General features: G+C 43.5%; 1 protein-coding gene across 4 annotated transcripts in view; it reads left to right on the top strand.

The window, feature by feature from the left end:
* KIAA1671 (KIAA1671 ortholog) overlaps positions 1–18,430 on the top strand; it is a 319,688-nt gene that overhangs the window by 24,813 nt on the left and 276,445 nt on the right. The window contains exon 3 of one of the 4 annotated variants that reach the window (XM_074206146.1): positions 5,936–6,007. The exons of the other annotated variants lie outside the window; for them this stretch is intronic. The gene's annotated coding sequence lies outside the window, so the exon portion shown is untranslated. The remainder of the gene's footprint in view (positions 1–5,935; positions 6,008–18,430) is intronic. 4 annotated transcript variants of the gene reach the window in all.

Below are 18,430 nucleotides of genomic sequence, written 5' to 3' on the forward strand. Positions count from 1 at the left end.
CTGTGACTTGTCAAAAATCTCATAGGTCCTTCATACAGAACTAAGGGCAGGATCTGAACCCAGATTTTCTGGTTCCAAAGGTGACCTTTTTACTTACTACTTGTCAAAGATCATCCACAACAATCATCAGATCTGTTTGCGATGGCCTAATAAATAGTGATGCTTTTTAAAAATGTCTTATATTTTTCCTTCATCTCCCATGGTTTTCTTTCTTTACCCTTTGTCCTAATTCCTCATATAGAAAATGACTATTTTGTAAACATGTTGAACACAAATGTACATGTACAGTGTTCACCAGAGTGCTACTGAGGGGAGGGCAGTGGGAAAGGAGGGTGGAAGGAGATTATGTAACTTATAGGTATGCCTATGCATGTGGATGAATGCTGAAAAACTTTCGTAACATGTAATCGGAAAAATAAAATATTAGTTGGGGAAAAAAAAATAGAGTGATGGATCAGTGAAATAGAATAGGTATGTGAGACAAGGTAGTAAATGATTATAGTGATCAACTGTGGAAAAAAAAGATCACCCCTGCCCTGAATTCCCCCCGTGCCCTTGCTTCACTCCACATACCAAGAATGACCTCACTATTGTGTTTGTATTACTTATATTTCCTACGGTGTTCTCCCTTTTCCCTCTCCCAAAGAACATTCTTTAAAATAATCAATTTTTTAAAGAGAATGTAGAAAAAATATCAGGAAAATGAAAACATCAGGATAATATGACATTATTCACAGTGTTCCTCATCCATAGGCCCCCACCTGTGCAGAGTATCTCAGAGACCTGCCCCAGCCCCAAGGTGAGGGACTAAGGATGGCCAGGATTCTGAGAAATGAGTCAAATGAATCAGACCTTTGAGCCGGAGGTGGGTCATTCTGATGAATTAAAAGGTGAAACTTTTTTTTTTTCCTTCCAAACCTGGCCTTGTCTCATGCCCCACACCCACGGAAGGTAGTGAAACGGGTTTCTGCCCCTGCCACACCTGCTCCCTCAGAGCTGTTGGATGCTTCTTGCGGTTGGCACCCTTCCCCCACCCAGATGCTCCTGGCGATCACATGGCTTCCCCTATACCCACCCTAACCTGTGCGGGCAGTCTCACCCGGCTCCAAGGGTGCGCTTCTTAGGGGGCACCTTCAGCATTTGAGGAGGGTTCTTACTGACATGACTAATCTGTTCTCTGAGATCTTGTGGGGCAGGGAGCATGACCTCCTGGGCAGATATCACTGAAAGTAGTTGGGTACAGGAACAATCTGTAGCCTTAATGGGATGCAATGGATATCTAAGATCCTGGTCTTCATAGAAGGGTGGGAGGTTAGACCTTGGAGGGAACATGGAGCATTGGATGTCAAAGGCAGAAGGACCTTGAACAGGGAAGGTCAGAGCTGGGAGGGACCTTAGAACAGAGAATGTTAGCTTTGGGAAGAGACTTAGAACAGTAAATATCAGGGTTGGGAATAGCTTTGGAACAGACAATGTTATAGCTGGGAGGGACCTTGGAACAGGGGAGGTCAGAGCTGAGAGGGGCCTTCGAGGTCCCCCAGTGCAACCCCCTCAGTTTACAGGGAGGAATAATGAGTATACCGAGGTGACCCTAGTTAGATCCTTTAGCTGGTGAAGAGCAGAGGGGGGCTTGGGGACCCTCTCTTCTTGCATGTAGTGTGGGGAGCCTGTTTCCCAATGTGCCATTCTGGTCCCAACAATCCCTTCTGAAGGCACTTCCCCCCACACACACACACACCCTGGGCTCCCCTTTCCAGTGGGCACCACATTCCCTGGGCTGCTGGCTTGAATCTGGAATGTGAGAAAGGTGATTAAATGATGTTGGGGGATGATTTGCATAGCAATTATCTCTTTGGGGCTTGGGGCACTTTTTAGGCTTGATCTAACTGTACCTGACTGTGTCCTGAGAGTTTGGAGAAGGCACTGATGACTAAGGGCATTTCCCAAAGAGACAACTAGGGAACAGATTGTCCCCTGGCCTCTTAGATGAAATGAAGATAATTCTTCTCTTACCAGTACCTTAAGGTATTTTTTTATTTTTTGCAAGGCAATGGGATTAAGTGGCTTGCCCAAGGCCACACAGCTAGGTCATTATTAAGTGTCTGAGGCCGGATTTGAACCCAGGTATTGACTCCAGGGCCAGTGCTCTATCCATTGCACCACCTAGCTGCCCCTAGTACCTCAAGGTTTGCAAAGTACTTTTAATTTTTTTTTTTTTTTGCTCATGATGATCCTGGCAGGTGGAAGTTTTGTTGTAAGCCTACCAATATGCCCATTTTACAGATGAGGAAACTGAGGCAGAGAAAAAGTAACTGGCCCAGGGTTCTATAACTAAGAAGTGCCAAAACTGTAGGCCCTGGTGATAGTTTTTTTTTTTGTTTGTTTGTTTGTTTTTCTTTGCAAGGCAATGGGATTAAATAACTTGCCCAGGGTAATTGGTTGGTTCCCTTCCTTATTGAAGAAGACCAAAATGACATCACTATGTTTGAAAAGAATGACAGTGTGTCTGACTGTCACTGATCAGACCGATATGAGCTTGGAATGCTCCACCCCAGGTTGGGCACAAATAGATGATGTGAATACCAGGTGTGGGCACTCCAAGCTCAGGGATGTAATACAGCTATTAAGTATCAAGTGTCTGAGGCACGTTCAAACTCGGGTCCTCCTGCCTCCGGGACCAGCGCTTTATCCGCTGTGCCACCTTCCCACCTCGCTGCCCTGGTGATGGAATTTTGGACCTGGAATGGGGAATGTTAGGGCTGAGCTCTGAACTCAGATCTGCCCTCAAACAGTTTCCTAACTGTGTGATCCTGGGCAAGTCACTTAATCTTTGTGTGATATGTTTCCTCATCAGTAAAATAGGCATATAGTTAATGATAGTGCCTGTCTTTCTGAAGTGGGTATTTTCATATTTTGGGGGGGGATGCATTTTCATCCAACCTAGAGAGAATTATCTGATGCTTCAATAGAATCTGATAGTATCATCTTTTTCTTTTTTTCTTTTTGCAAGGCAATGGGGTTAAGTGACTTGTCCAAGGTCACACATCTAGGTAACTATTAAATGTCTGAGGCCAAATTTGAACTCAGGTCCTCCTTGACTGTACCACCTAACTGCCCTGTTCCAAGTCTTTTGCATTTAAGGTCTCCCTTTTTAAAAGAGAGAGAGAGAGAAATATTGTTGATATCTTTTGTTTTCAAATCATAATTATTTCTGGTTTTTATTCCACCCTCCTTCCTCATTGGGCTTTTTCTCAGAACAAAGAAAGATAACCAGTTCAATAACCAAGATAAAATATATATATAAAATACATATATGACACTCTACCCCCTTCAGGTCCCCATCTTTCCGCTGAAAGGAGAGAAGGGATATCTATTTATTTCCTTATTGGTCCTGCAAGACCATTAGGGCTTTTTTTCTTTTAATTACTCAAACTTTAGTTTCCTAATTTCACTTTTCCTTATTATAGTTAAAATATTATTCCTCTGGCTTAGGTTCGATGGATCTCTTTATTTCACTGTGTGAGTTGCTATATTTTCAGTAATAACCTTTGGTGAAATAATATCACCTAGTATTTGTATAGCACTTTACGGTTTGCAAAACACTTTATAGATACCCAATTTTATCCTCATCACAACTCTGTGTGCTAAAATGTTATCCATTTTACAAATGAGGATATTGAGGTAGAAGCAGGGTAAATGACTTGCCCAGGGTCACCTAACTGGTAAGCATGATGAATGAACACATGAATTAATGATAAAGCACTGGTGAAGTCTTTACTTACTATGATGAAGATATTGAAATGGAAGGAGCGTCAGTGACTTGACCAGGGTCACCCAGCTAGCAAGTCCAAGACATGATGAATGAATGAATGAATGAATGAATGAATGAATCAGTGATAATTGGTAAAGTGTTTACCTGCTATGTGTTGTGTTGAGACAGTTCTATATTAATGTTACACAAGGATAAATGCTGCATCTATATAGACTGTAAGCATCTTGAGGGCAGGCACAGTTTCCTTTTTGTTTTGGTGTCTCCAGTGCTAGTGGGTTGATCTGTGACCCATTCAAGGCTCTTTCTACTACACTAAAATGTCTTCTGAAGTTTCCTGGTCCCATATTTTGAGCTGAAGGGTACCCTTCCATCTCTACCTGGGCCTTCATTTTGTAGAAGAGGAAGTAGGCTGAGAGAGAGAGAGAGAGAGAGAGAGAGAGAGAGAGAGAGAGAGTTGACAGAGAGTGAGGGGATGTCACAGGACCCCAAGTTTCTAGCTGGAAGAGACCTTTATAATTCCTGATTTGACCGATTACAAAGTTCACAAAGGTAGCCAGTGTTCAAGGTTGGCTTTAGACTCAGCTTCTCAGAACCTGAAACCAGTATCTCATGGCAGAGATTGGAGACAGGAACAGGAAAGAGCGATGGGTTTGAAGTCTAGGGTACAAATCATATTTTTACCACTTAACCACCAGGGGCCTTCACTCAAGTGACTTTGCTCCTCCAGGTCTTCGTTTCATCATCTGTAAAATAAAGGGTTTGGACTTAGCTGTGTAACGTTACTTAGACAAATCTTCTGACCTCTGTGACCCTCAGCTTCTTTTTCTGCAAAATGATGGGGTTGGACTAGATGATATCCAAGGTCCCTTCAAGCTCAATTCACATATAATGAGAATGTTCTTGTAGCTCTGGTTCTATGATCTTGTGACCTTGAGCAAGTCCCCTTCCCTGTCTGACTCTTGGAGCCTTTTGTAAAATGAGGGGTTAGGCTGGATGCCTTGGAGGTCACCCCCCCCAGCCCTAGCTCCAACGGTTACCATGGTCTCTTATGATCTGTGTGACTTTGAGGAAGACATGTGTGTCTTCAATTTCTTCTGAAAAATGTCCAATCTGAGAACCTTTGGGAGAGAGAAGGCAGAACTAAAATGGCCCTTGGATACTATCAATCCCAACCTTGACTTAATTCATGGAGAAGGAAACAGTCAGAATGGGCTTAGTCATTTCATTGGAGTCATACAATGGCAGTGGGGGTCCAGGTCCCCTGCAATTGCTCCAGCTATCACTTCGTGAGAGGAGTTAATTTACAAACCGAGTGTCCTTAGGCCAAGGAACTTAGCCAAGATGAGCCTCAGACATAGGACTTGCCCAAAGTCCAAACCAAGAAAATTCTAATAGGAGACTTGGGGCTTGGATTCTGACTCAGCTCCTATCTTTCTTCTTTGACTGTGAGTCATCCTGAGAGCTTCACTCACATTCATGCCCCCTATCTAGTCCGTTGTCAAATTTTGTTGTTGTTATCTTTGTGACACCTCCCAAAAATGTCCTGTTCTCTCCTCAGACTTCACTGTCTCCCATATGGACTGTAATCATAATATATATTTATTTGTAAAAATATTTATATTTACAAATATATTTATGTAAATATATATAAAACATCAAAAACATTTTCAAAAATTTAGAAATATATTTTATATATTTGTAACCATATAGATATGTAAACATAAATATATTTATATTTATTTGTAAAAATATTTTCAATTGGCAAACATATTTTATGTAAATATATGAATATATTTATATATTTCTAAATATAGTGAGAACACATTTTCAGATATTTAGAAATATAAATATATTACTACTTATATGAATATAAGTATATTATAAATATATTTATGGATACATAAAAATGTGTGTGTGTGTCTTTGTATTTTATATATTAGGTATAAAATCTGTCCAATTTTTTCCATGTTGTCTAACCCATCAGAATGCAGGTTACCTCAGGTCAGAACTGCTTTTGCCTTTATTTGTGTTCCCTAACCTAGCATAGTCATAATTTCTTAATTACTAACGCTAGTTTGAATTGAGTGGTTTCAGCTTACCTGAGGCCTCTTTTTTCTCATCCGTGCATTGGGGATAATCCTTCTCCCTCCCTTCCTTGCACAGAGGCTTGATCAAGAACTACATAAATGTGAGCTATCATTCAGCTTCCAGCCCTTATTAGTTGTGTGACCCTGGGTAAGTCACTCCTTTCAATTTATTCATTTATAAGATGAGTGAAATAGAGCACCTGCTCCTCAGGACTCCTTGTGAGGATCAAAGGAGGTAGGGGACTCAAAAGAACTTGGTTGAACTTAAAGTACAGGAAAAATGTCATCCCTTGGGCCAGTGTTGACATTATCCTATGTCAGCCTCCTGGACCAGGCTCACCCAAACTCAGTGTTCGTGTTGACATTATCTTTCTATCCCAGCCTCACTCAAAATTGGTGTTGGTGTTTGACATTATCTTCTCATACACAAGATTTTTTTTTTTTTTAGGTTTTTGCAAGGCAAATGGGGTTAAGTGGCTTGCCCAAGGCCACACAGCTAGGTAATTATTAAGTATCTGAGACCGGATTTGAACCCAGGTACTCCTGACTCCAGGGCTGGTGCTTTATCCACTGCGCCACCTAGCCACCCCCGTGCCACCTAGCCACCCCACTGTGCCACCTAGCTGCCCCATACACAAGATTTTTTTAAAAAATAGACCTGCCCATCAGCAGGTGGAGAGAAGTGGTCTTGTATCTCCCTGTCAGAGTGGGCCAACTTTTCCCTGGTATGAGACGGACAGGGTGGGCAGCTCTGAGGCCTCTCTTGGCTGCCCTGTCTCTTATTACCACGACTTGCTCTTTGTTTGGATCCTTTGGAGACCTGGACCTGTTCTTTTTTTCCATGGCTCAAGCTCAAAAGAGGCTTTTCAGCTTCCCATACACTCCTTCTGTTGTGGGACCCATGGACTGTAGCCCAGGATTGGCCTTGGGCCGGGCTGGTGAGGTGGGGGGTGGGGGGGGGTGATGATGAGAATTCTTTAGGAGAGAAATCTGGAAAAAAGCTTTGTATTGCCCCGTGGACCACGGCCACCTTCCCCGTCCTTCTCTTTGTGGGTGCTAATGGCCAGAAGGCTGCTTCTCTATTTTTGGTCAGGGATTCATAGCCCAGGGTCCAAGGACCTCCAAGGGCCCAGGGAATGTGGTTGGAGCACATTTTACCTTTATTTTCATCAAACATTGGTGTTCTTTCTAATCCTGTGCTTTTTTTTTTTGTACACTCCAAATGTTTTCCTGAGAAGGGTCCAGGACATGAAAAATATTGAGAACCCCTAAGCTGGGGGGGAGCTATATCGGAGCCTGGATCTTTCTGGTTTGGAGAGAGATACTTTAGGCTTTTCTGCTTCTGGGGTATTCAGATAATGCATCTGGATGTTCTTCCAAATCACAGACTCCCATGATGTCAGAGCTGGGAGGGACCATAGAACAGGAGATATCAGAGCTGGGAGGGGTCTTAGAACAGGGGATGTCAGAGCTGGGAGGGGTCTTAGAACAGGGGATGTCAGGGCTGGGAGGGGTCTTAGAGTTCTGACTTTCCAAGCATGTGTCTTCCTGACTGTCTAGTCCAACCTCATTCATATATAGTTGAAGAAATAGTGCAGGGACTGGTTCCTGGTCACTCTAGGCTGCCAATATTAGAACCTGATTGTTTTGATTCCTGATTAGCTTCCTTTCCCATTGCACTATGCTGAGAACCACAGATCACCTAGTCAAATCCTCTTATTCTCTGTTCTCACTGGCAGCTGGTAGCACCCATTGTGCATACACAGGGCACTGGACCTAGAGTCAGGAAGACTTGAGTTCAAATCTAACTTCCGATCCTAACTTAGTTGGGTGATCCTAGGCAAGTCATTTAATCCACTTCAGTTTCCTTATCTGGTAAATGGAATCATATTAGCATTTTCCTCTTAGGATTGTTGGGAGAATCAAATAAGTAGCATTTATAAAGGGCTTTGCATGATTTTTGATATACAGTAGGTGCTACATAAATATGAATTTACCATGAGTAGCTAGGGTTTCAAGCTCAGGTCTTCTTATCTGCCTTCACCTCTATCACTTCACTCTCTCTCATTGAGAGAGTTGCCCACCAAGTCACTGGCAAAGCCTCCTTTTCTCTATCCCAGGCCATGCCAGTTGCTCTGGTCCTTTCAGCAAATCAATCCAGACCTTAGCTCCACACCCCCAAATTTAAATGATTTAAATGATTCATTCTATATTCCCCTTTAGAATGGAAGAGTCTTCAGGGCAGAGATTTTTCTCTTTTTATTTTGTGTTCCCAGCACCTAGCATCTTTTGCTTTTTCCTTCTCCAGCTCATTTTATATATGAGGAAATTGAGGCATACAGGGTTATGTGCCATACTCTCTGATTGACTCTATTGGGGATTTTCTTGGTAAAGAGACAGGAATTATTTATTTCCCTCTCTAGTTCCTTTTACAGATGAGAAAACTGAGACAAATAGAGTTAATTGACTTACCCTCTAGATCTTTGAATCATTTGCAGTTTCCTTCTGTAGCACGTTTTACAAAAATGGAAACAGGCAGACAGGGTAGAGGGTCTTTCTTCATGACCCCATTTGAAGTTTCCTTGGCAAAGATCCTAGAATTGTTTGCCATTCCTTTCCTTATTTTACAAATAAGGAAACTTGAGGCAAATGGGGTGAAGTGACTTGCCCGGCATCACACAGCTAGGAAGTATCCAAGTGTGAATTTGAATTCAGAACTTCCTGCCTCTAGTTTAGTGCTCTCTTACCTGAACCACCTGGTTGTCCCACAGGGAGACAGAAACCCAAAGACCAAAATGAAATCTTCCCTCCATTCTGGAGGGGAGGAGCTGGTGCGGGAAGTAACAGGAAAACCAAAAAAGTTAAAAAATCCAAACTGTTTCTCTGGGGAGGTCACCAACTCCTGGGGGCCTCCTGCCTGGTGGGAGGTCTTTGTGAGAAAAGGAAAGGGGACATTCCTGGCTTTGGGGACTGCTTGCCTAAGAGCATAGAAAAACAGAGGAAGGCCAGTTTGGGCAGAGCTTGAAAAGATCAACAGAACAGTTTGTATTTTGTCCTGGAGGCAAGATGAGCCGATTGAATTAGTAGATGGGACAGTGTCTTTTTGTGTCTTTTTTATCCCCAGTTCCTTGCCCAGTAAATGGGAGTTGAATTGGACTGAATTTGACAGATGGGGAAACTGAGGCCCAGAATAGGGACAGGGATTGTTTAAGACCTACAGTCCTTGATTGTCGTCCTGATGTTGTCAGTACTGGTCCAAGCTACCTCTCCACATCTCTGCCTTTCTTATACCCTGGGTACTATTTGCTGGGGAGGGTAACCAGAGCAAGGAGAGGAAACCCCCCTCCCCCCCAGGGGAATAGCTTGATTTCCTAGTGCAGAAAACAGATAATTCTTCTAAAAAAAGGACAGCCTTCCTGACTTCCTGACTGTGCTTATCTTTGGGGGGCAGCCAGGGCCTAAGGAGCCTGGGATTGGCCCTGGTGACTCCCCCCAGGACTGCCCAGGGCCCACAATCTGTCTCCTCCTACTATCTGCTGCCTTGGAAAGGGGCCTGGCCTCAGGAAGTCCAGACAACTCCTCAGCAGGGCCCTGAGAATAAAGGCCCAACTGGACCCCCCTCATGGGGGGAGCCCCATGAGTTTCCAGGGACTTCATTTCCTCAACTAGGGAGGGGCTCTTTCTCAGGAAGTCTATCTAGCCTTCCAGGGCCAGCTCCTTCGTGATAATTAGCCTTAAAACCACACATCATGTCCCTCACCCCACTGTTCATTCATGTCTGTTCTTATGGAGATAATTTGATTATGAATAGAAATCTAAATTTAGAGCAATAAGAGGCCTTGAAAGGTCAGCTTGTCCACTCTCTTCACTTAACAGGAGGAGAAAAAGAAGGCCCAAGAAGTTCAGGGACCTTCCCAGGGTCCTAAGGAAGTAAGTGGTACCAGCCTTACTTGAACCTGGAACTTCAGACTCCAGTTCTGACACTTAAATAGTTTGCACACTATGCCTTAGTATTATTTAATTATTTGGTATTTATTTGGTTATTATTTAGTTCCATTGGAGTTTGGTTGTCTTCTGAGTTTTTGGTATTTTCACTGGCCACCCCTATTCCTAGAATGGTCTGCCATCTTATATCTTACCTCTTGGCTTCTTTTGGTCATGGTTAAATTCCCACCTTCTACAATAAGACTTTTCCAGACCCAGATCAAATGAAATAGTATTGGTAAAGAGCTTAGTATACGAAATGTGTTCCCTTTTCTTTCCTCCTTATAATACCTCCTTTTGAGATTATCACTAATCGGGGGCAGCTAGGTGGCACAGTGACTAGAGCACAGGCCCTGGAGTCAGGAGGACCTGAGTTCAAATTTGACCACAGACACTTAATAATTATGCAGCTGTGTGACCTTGGGCAAGTCACTCAAACTTCCATTGCTTTGCAAAAAAGCCCACAGAAACAGAGATTATCTCCAATTGATCCTGACTTTAGTGTGTTTGTCCATAGTTGTTTTTGAGTGTTTCAGTTGTGTCTTACTCTTTGTGACCTCATTAGGGTTTTCTTGGCAAAAATACTGAAGTGATTTACCATTTTTCCCCCCAACTAATTGTCCAGATGAGGAAACTGAGACAACCAGAGTGAAGTAACTTGCTCTCTTTGTGACCCTGTTTGGGATTTTCTTGGCAAAGATACTGGCATGGTTTGCCATTTTTTTCCCCCAACTCATTGTCTGAATGAAGAAACTGAGGCAAACAATGTTAGGTGACTTGCCCAGGGGCACCCATCTAGCGCCTTGAGGCTGTATTTGAATTCTGCTCCTCCAAGATTCCTTTCTTGCCCTGCTTGTCTGTATTGTTTACATATTTTCTTTCTTGGATCACTGTGAGTTCCTGTAGGGCAGGGTCTCTCAGTGGCCTTTCTTCATATCCCTAAGCGCTTTTCACAGCACCTGTACATAGTAGGCACTTAATAAATGTTTCTTCTTATATTGTTCACCCCCTGGAAAGGTGAACTGGACATGTGCGTTTTTAATTGAATGAAACTGAATTAGGCTGATGGGGCCCTTGACTGTTGGCAAAGATGGGTCAGCTTTCCCTGGCACACCCCATGGGTGACATTGCCCAGTACTGGCTATCTCTGCCATCTTCTCCTTTCTCTTATTCACAAAGTCACCACCCTATCATAGGGCCTCCTCCCCTCTTACCCGGGTGGATATGGTAATAGCCTTCTAATTGGCCTCCTTGCCTCCAGTCTCCTTCCTTGTCTAAAATCACAGATCTGAGAGATTTCTAGAGTCTTGTATCATGATTGTGATTGCTCCTCTGTTCACAACCCTGTTCCCACCATCCCTCTGGACTAATTCATATTATTTAACCTCTTGTTCCAGGCAACTTGGCTGTTTTTGATCGAATAACTTGCCATCTCCCACCTCTGAGTCTGCACAGGCTACCCTCCTGTGGTGCCATTCCTCCTGATGTTTCTGTCTCTTAGATTCCCTGAGATGTCACCTCCTACACAAAACTGGTGCTCCACAGTTATGTATTTGTATTTTCCTTCCATTTGCAGTTACATGATTTATCAGAGGTTGGGTTTTGCCTTTATGACCCAGCTCGAAATGCTTGTGGGATTAGTCCAGCTCTCCCATTTTCAGGAAAACACACTGAGGCCCAGAAAAGGAGCAGGATTGGCCAAAGCCACAAAGCCAGTGAGTTAACAAAAGAGCTGGGACTGTCCTGTCTTTGGATGATGGCCAGGACTCTGTTAGCTGCAGATAGTGTGGGATTGACGATTGTGTTTTATTAATGTGGAATGACAACTGGGAGGGGCGTTAGAAGAGGGAATGTCAGAACTGGGAGGGGCTTTAGAATAGGGGTGTCAGAGGTGAAAGGGGCCTTAGAATTAGGGCCATCAGAGCTGGGAGGGGCCTTAGAATAGGGGATGTCAGAGTTGGGAAGGATCTTAGAACAGAGAATCTCAAGGACTAGGGAGGGACCTTAGAAAATGAAATATCAGAACTTCAAGAGGACTTAGAGCAGCAAATGTTAGAGCTGGGAAAGACCATAGAACAGAATGTCTGTTCTGGAACGGGAGCAGGGATCCTGGCCGGTGGCCCAGGGCTCTTTCCCCTCCACCATGTTGAATTTGATCTTATCCCTTTGCTCCTGGGCCCCTTTCTGACCTTATTTCTCAGGAATGCTCTGTGGCCTCTGGTGGGGCCATAGACCAGATGTTCCCCAGCCGGGTTCTCCATAGGAGATATTGGGTGTGAGCCTTGTTTCTCAGAAGCGATGGCAGCTGGACAAAAGCTCTCCCAAGATAGGGTGGCTCCTCTGGGCCACCCACGTGACCACTCACCCCTTCAGCCTTGGGCTGCCCTCATAGCACATGCGTTTCTGTGCTGCTAACCGATTTAACCCACGTTGGTTCCTGTTGCTGAAGCCACATCTGAGAGATTTAATTCATGTTGTATTTGGCTTTTGGAGGGGAACCCTTTCCAGTCTTGTGCCTTCTGGGAGATATTTCTTGTGGAAAGAGAATGCTGGCTTTGAGGCAGAAGATCTGTAAGGGTACTCTGACAGTTACTGGACAAGCCACTTAAACTACCTGAGCTCAGTTTCCCCAGCTGGAAGATAGGGAATTAATAATAAAACATACCCCTTAAGGTTGTTGAAAAACTCAACAAAAAGCTAATGAAGATACATCTAGGTTCAAACTTTAAAGCAATCTGTAAAGGTCAACTGCATCATTTATTATGTATTATTAGTATTTGTTGTTTATTATTAGTAATAGAGTAGTAGTGATAATAATTGCATAGAATTCTATAGTCTGGATCAGGAATATTTAACCTATTTTGTGCCAGGGACCTCTTTGACCCAATCTGCTGATGCCTAGGCTCCCCACTCAGAATAAGGTTTTTAAATGCATCAAATAAAATAGAAAATTATAAAGGAAATCAATAATATTGAAATATATTTATTAAAATATATAAAATATATGAAATATAACATAAGACATTATGGTCCCTGGGTTAAGAACCCTTGATTATGGGAGGAGACACGTAGTTCTCTTGTTCCCTCCTGAGAATTCTTGGAGAATATTCTTCCTATAGGAATGATCTGGGAGGAGTTCTGTGGTGTGAGCATCTTCTCCACAGATGCTGATTGCAGCCTTCTCCCTTCCTCCCCCTATGTCTTAGGAGGTGATGGTCCATCTCAGGACTGGGTTGGACTGGACTGGATTACCTACCCCTCTTCCCTGAGTGAGACTGGTTCTTAGATGGAATCCACATAGACCATCATTTGCTTGGTAATTGAAGCCCTTTCGGACGGAAGACAGTGAATGACATTATTAAGCACCTCTTGTATTCTAGGTCTCTCATTAGGGCTGGCATATCCCCACAATGAAATACCCTACCTTCAAGTATCTCACATTCTAACGTAACAACAATAACAATAATATAAAAATAATGATGATGATGATGATGATGATGATGATGATGATAATGAACACCAATCAAGAAGCTCTTCTAAAATGCATCCTATATATCAAGGCTTGCACTAGTTCGTTGTTTTTCAGACATTTTTTCAGTTGTGTCAGAATCTTCATGACCTCATGTGGGCTTTTCTTGGTAAAGATACTGGAAATTCCATTTCCTTCCCTAGATCATTTTACAGAAAGGGAAACTGAGGCAGAATGAAGTGACTTGCCCAGGGTCATATTGCTAGCAAGTATCTGAGATGGAATTTGAACTCAGGAAGATGAGTCTTCTGGACTCCAATCCCAGTGTTCTATGCACTATGGCATCCTCTTAACTGTTCACGTACCAGTTACTAGGTAGTTGCCCGAGATACTAGAATACATAGCTAGAAAATAAACTAGGGACAGCTCCCAAGTGACCAACAATCTCTTAGTTGCCAAATCCAATGACCTTTTCCCAATCCTCATACTTCTTGGCCTGTCTTTGGCCATTGTCCCTGTGGATCACCCTTCTTTTAATATTCTCTTTTATCTAGATTTTCATGGCCCTACTCTCCTGATTCTACCCTTCTGACTACTCCTCAGCCTCCCTTGCTGTAGATTCCTGCTAACTGTCAGTATCCTCCAGTGTCCCATTGTCCCAGTCCCTCTTCTGTTCTCCCTCTGTCTTTTGGGGGGGCAGGGCAAGGCATTGGGGTTAAGTGACTTGCCCAAGGTCACACAGCAAGTAGAAAGTGTCTAAAGCCGGATTTAAACTCAGGTCCTCCTGACTACAGGGCCGGTATTCTATCCACCGTGCCCCCTAGCTGCCCCTTCTCCCTCTGTCTTTGGTGACTTTATTATCTCCCCTAGGTTCAAGTTTTCTCTAGGCAGATGACTCCCATATCTACATATCCAGCCCTAGTCTTTCTCCTGAGTTCTAGGTCCTCATCACCAATTACTTTTGGACACCTTGAATTGAGGGTTAAGTTGTCAAAACTCAGCTTATCCACATTACTGAGCTTTTATCTCTCCCCTCTAGACCTTGCCCTCTTTCTCACTCCCTTCTTTATTATAGTTGAAAACCATCCCTCAGCCTGGCAACCTGGCCTTTATCCTTGACTTCTCAGTCTCACTCAGCCCACACAGCCAATCTGTTGTTGATTGGGCTGTTGTTAATCTTCATGACATTTCCTATGTATGTCCCCTTCTTTCTCCTTTTACAACTGTCTCCTTGGTGAAGGCCCAAATCACTTCTTAACAGTATTTCTACAATAATCTTTCACAAAAGAGATTTTCCTAAAATATAAGCATGACCATGACATCCCATCTCCTTCATTCAACAAATCTCAGTGGCTCCCTATTGCTCTGAGGATCAAATATTTGATACTCTTTTAGGCATTTAAATGCCACCATAATCTGGGCCCTTGCCTTCTTTTCAGTCTTCTCACTTTTTCCTCCTTGGCTACATAGTCTAATTGGCTTATTCAAACTTAGTGGTTTGCATGTTATCTCCCCAATTAGAAAATAAACTCCATGAGGGCAGACACCATATTTTTAGCTTTTCTTTGGAGCTACCCCCCCCTTTTTTTTTTTAGTTTTTGCAAAGCAATGGGTTTAGGCAATGTGTGCCCAAGGCCACACAGCTAGGTAATTATTACGTGTCTGAGGTTGGATTTGAACTCAGGGACTCCTGACTCCAGGGCCTGTGCACCACTTAGCTGCCCCAGGGGCTCCCATTCTTAATACAACTGTAGTCACTTATTAGCCCTGACTCTAAATCATCTGACTCAAAATCTACACCATTCTCATTCTGTTGGTTGGTCAATCCCAGTACCATAACCAAGGGGCAGATGAGACTTTGATCCAGGATGTTGGTAACTGGAAAGAGGCAATGTCTTGTGTTGATTGTGATCCCTGTGGTTTTTTCTGACATCCTAAGGAATTTGTCCAGGTTGGGACTACTCAAGGGCCTTGAGATTGTAGTACTCTCCCCAAGAGTTCTGCCTTCTTCCCAACCCTCTGTAAGGATGAGAGTTGGTAGTGGTCCTCATGGAACAGATGGTAGGGCTGATGGTTTTCTGTCCCTCTGATTGTAACTTGGGAAGCAAACCCTTCCCTCCGAAAACTCCCACAGTTGAATTTCCCCTAGGGGAGATACAGTAAATTATGGATCTAATTGATTTTACTTGACTCATCTGATTTGATTCTGATTGATTTTTCCAAGGGGCAAGAGTAGGGACTCCAGGTCATGATGAAGCAGGCAGAGGGAGGAAGAGAACAGTTGGTCAGATTCCCTTGCGTGGAATGCTTCTGATCTAAGTGGGCTGTCTCACTCCACAACCTGGGTCTTAGAATCCAATTAGAAACAGGATGTTTTCCATGCATTCCTCCCTTGTTTGTGAGAGTTCAGCCTGGGATGGAGAACTGGTCTGGCTGTTGAAATGACTTAAGTGGAATCCACCATGGAATGGAAAACTGAACTGAGGTGGGCTACCTAGGGGAAAACCGAAGCCCTAATGCCTCAGCATCCGATTCTCCCTCCTTCCACTTGGATAAATGCAACTGAATGCTTCACAATTTTTAGTTAGTACTCTGGTTCAAATCTTCATAAAGCTGAGAAATACTTAGTGATGCCTGAGAGGTCTTTGGGGAGGTACCTCCAGTGCTGAGGCCTCACTTTCCCTATCTGGAACTTTTGCCCATTCTCTCCCTTGTGTCCCCTCACCAAAATGACATTATATTTCCTTTTTTTGACTCTTCTTTTTTTTGTGCGTGCAGGATGTTTCTCCTTATAGAATGTAATCCCCTGAGGAAGAGACTTTCATTTTTGTCTTTATATTCCCAGGAGTATTTATAGTGTTTGGTATATAAAAATGTTTGCTGATTGATGGTGCAAGTACATGAAGATTTTGTTTCATTTTATTTTATTTTTTGCAAGGCAGCGGGGTTAAGTGACTTGCCCAGGGTCACACAGCTAGGCAATTATTAAGTATCTGAAGCTGTATTTGAACTCAAGTACTCCTGACTCCAGGGCTGGTGCTCTATCCACTGTGCCACCTAGCCACCCCTTTCATGAGGATTTCAAATACAATGATGATGAAGCTCTTTTCCAGCTTCTAAATGCTATGTTCCTTTTAAGATGACCCAATAGGATTTTGGGAGGTGGCTCAGTGGATAAAGTGCCAGACCTGGAATCTGGAGGACCTGAACCTCAGTCATTTACTAGCTGTGTGACCTTAGGCAAGTCCCTTCACTCCATTTGCCTCAGTTTTCTCATAAATGAGGTAGAGAAAGAAATGGTGAAGCATTCTAGTATCTTTGTCAACCCCAAATGGGATCACAAAGAACTGGAATGTGACCGAAGTGACTCAACTATAAAGTGGTTATCCCCATTGAGTGGTGAATTTGGAGTCTGAGCCTAGGTTCAAATCTAGCCTTAGGTCCTTCTTAGCTGTATGATCTTGGGAAAGTCACTTGAGTTCCCTCATTTGAAGCAACTCACCCGAGTTGGTGGCCAAATCTGCCCAGAGATCCTTGTAGCTCTTGGCCTCATCTGTAACCAAGTATGGGACCACAGGTCCATAGACTAAGAAGGAAGGAAGGCATGGGGGGAAGCTTCCTCATTTTACAGATGTGCAGAATGTTTGACTTGTCTGGGCTCACACAGATTACATAGAGGAATCAGGATTGGAACCCAGGTCTTTCTGTTGTTAAGACTGGTGATCTCTCCACTGCTCCATGCCTCTTCCCAAAAGGTACTTAGGAGATGTGGCCACATCCAGCAGAACTTGGCCTAGCTTAGCTGGGTCCACGTTCCAATTCTGGGTGTGCTTGGGTGGAGGCTGGCCCCAGAGAATGATTTCCCTGCTTTTTGGTAGGAGGTTAGCTGGAGCCAGGGAAGGAGGGTCCGGTGCCCGGGTCAGGGAGGAACCCTTTGGAAAGGATTCTTCATTCTTTACACGAGTTCCCTTGGACCCTTCCTCTCCTCCCCCTGAGAAAATATTCCACAGCATCTCAGCCAAGATGGGAGAGGTTTATTGGATTGAACATAAGGAGTGAGAGAAGCCGCACCCACAGTGTGACCCCTGGAGAGGGTCCAGTCCTGTTTGGCTTTTCTGAACAGTAAAAAAGAGCCAAGATGAAATCTATAGCTCTGCAAGGCTGTGGGGTTTTAGGGTGAGAAGAGGAGAGGAAGAGAAGGCAGAGAGAACTCAGAACTCTGAGCCAGGATCCACACATTTGCCATTTCCTCTGTGATCCTCAGTTTCCTGACTGGCTAGTTTCTGAAGCCCCTTCCCAGTTTGAGATTTAGGGACCCAAGTCTTTGACTCTCACTGAATCTCAGGTTGCCCCTCTATAAATGAGGAGTTTGAACCCAAATGTCTTTTTATGTGCTGTCTTTTCCCATTAGAATATAAGCTCCTTGAAGTTAGCTATTGTCTTTTAAAATTTTTTTAAAAAATTTTTTTGACTTGTGTTTGTATTCTGAATCCTTAGCACAGTGAGGGCCACACTTAATAAATGCTTTGAGATCCCTATCCAGCTATAGTACTGTGACCCTATGAGTTCAGCCTGGAGAAGGCCATTTGGGTATTTCCTTCAGCTGGGTGGCTCAATGGATAGAGCTCATGGCCTGGAGTCAGGAAGATCTGTGCGCCCTGGGCAAGTCACTGAATCTCCGATTGCCTTAATCCCACCCGAGAAGAAAGTGGCGAACCACTGGTATCTTTGCCAAGAAAATCCAGTGATCAGTAAGGGTGAATGAAGAGTTGGACCCGATGGAACACCTGAGCAACAACAAGAGATCAGAGTCTGGGGACAGATACGCGGGAGTTTCCTGGAGTGGCTAGATGTCAAATGGCTTGGCCGTGGACACAGAGGATGTGAAAGTCAGGAGCAGGATTTGAACCCTGGTCCAGCTACTACAAAACCAAGACTTTTACCCATATTAGAAGCAAGGAGAGAAATAAGCATTTATTAAGTACCCGTTTTGTGCAAGGAGAGAAACACACATTTATTTGTTTATATTTTTATTGTTATTATTATTATAATTATTATTATTTTTAGATTTTGCAAGGCAATGGGGTTAAGTGGCTTGCCCAAGGCCACACAGCTAGG

Source organism: Macrotis lagotis, chromosome X (assembly GCF_037893015.1).
Source record: "Macrotis lagotis isolate mMagLag1 chromosome X, bilby.v1.9.chrom.fasta, whole genome shotgun sequence".
NCBI lineage: Eukaryota > Metazoa > Chordata > Mammalia > Peramelemorphia > Peramelidae > Macrotis > Macrotis lagotis.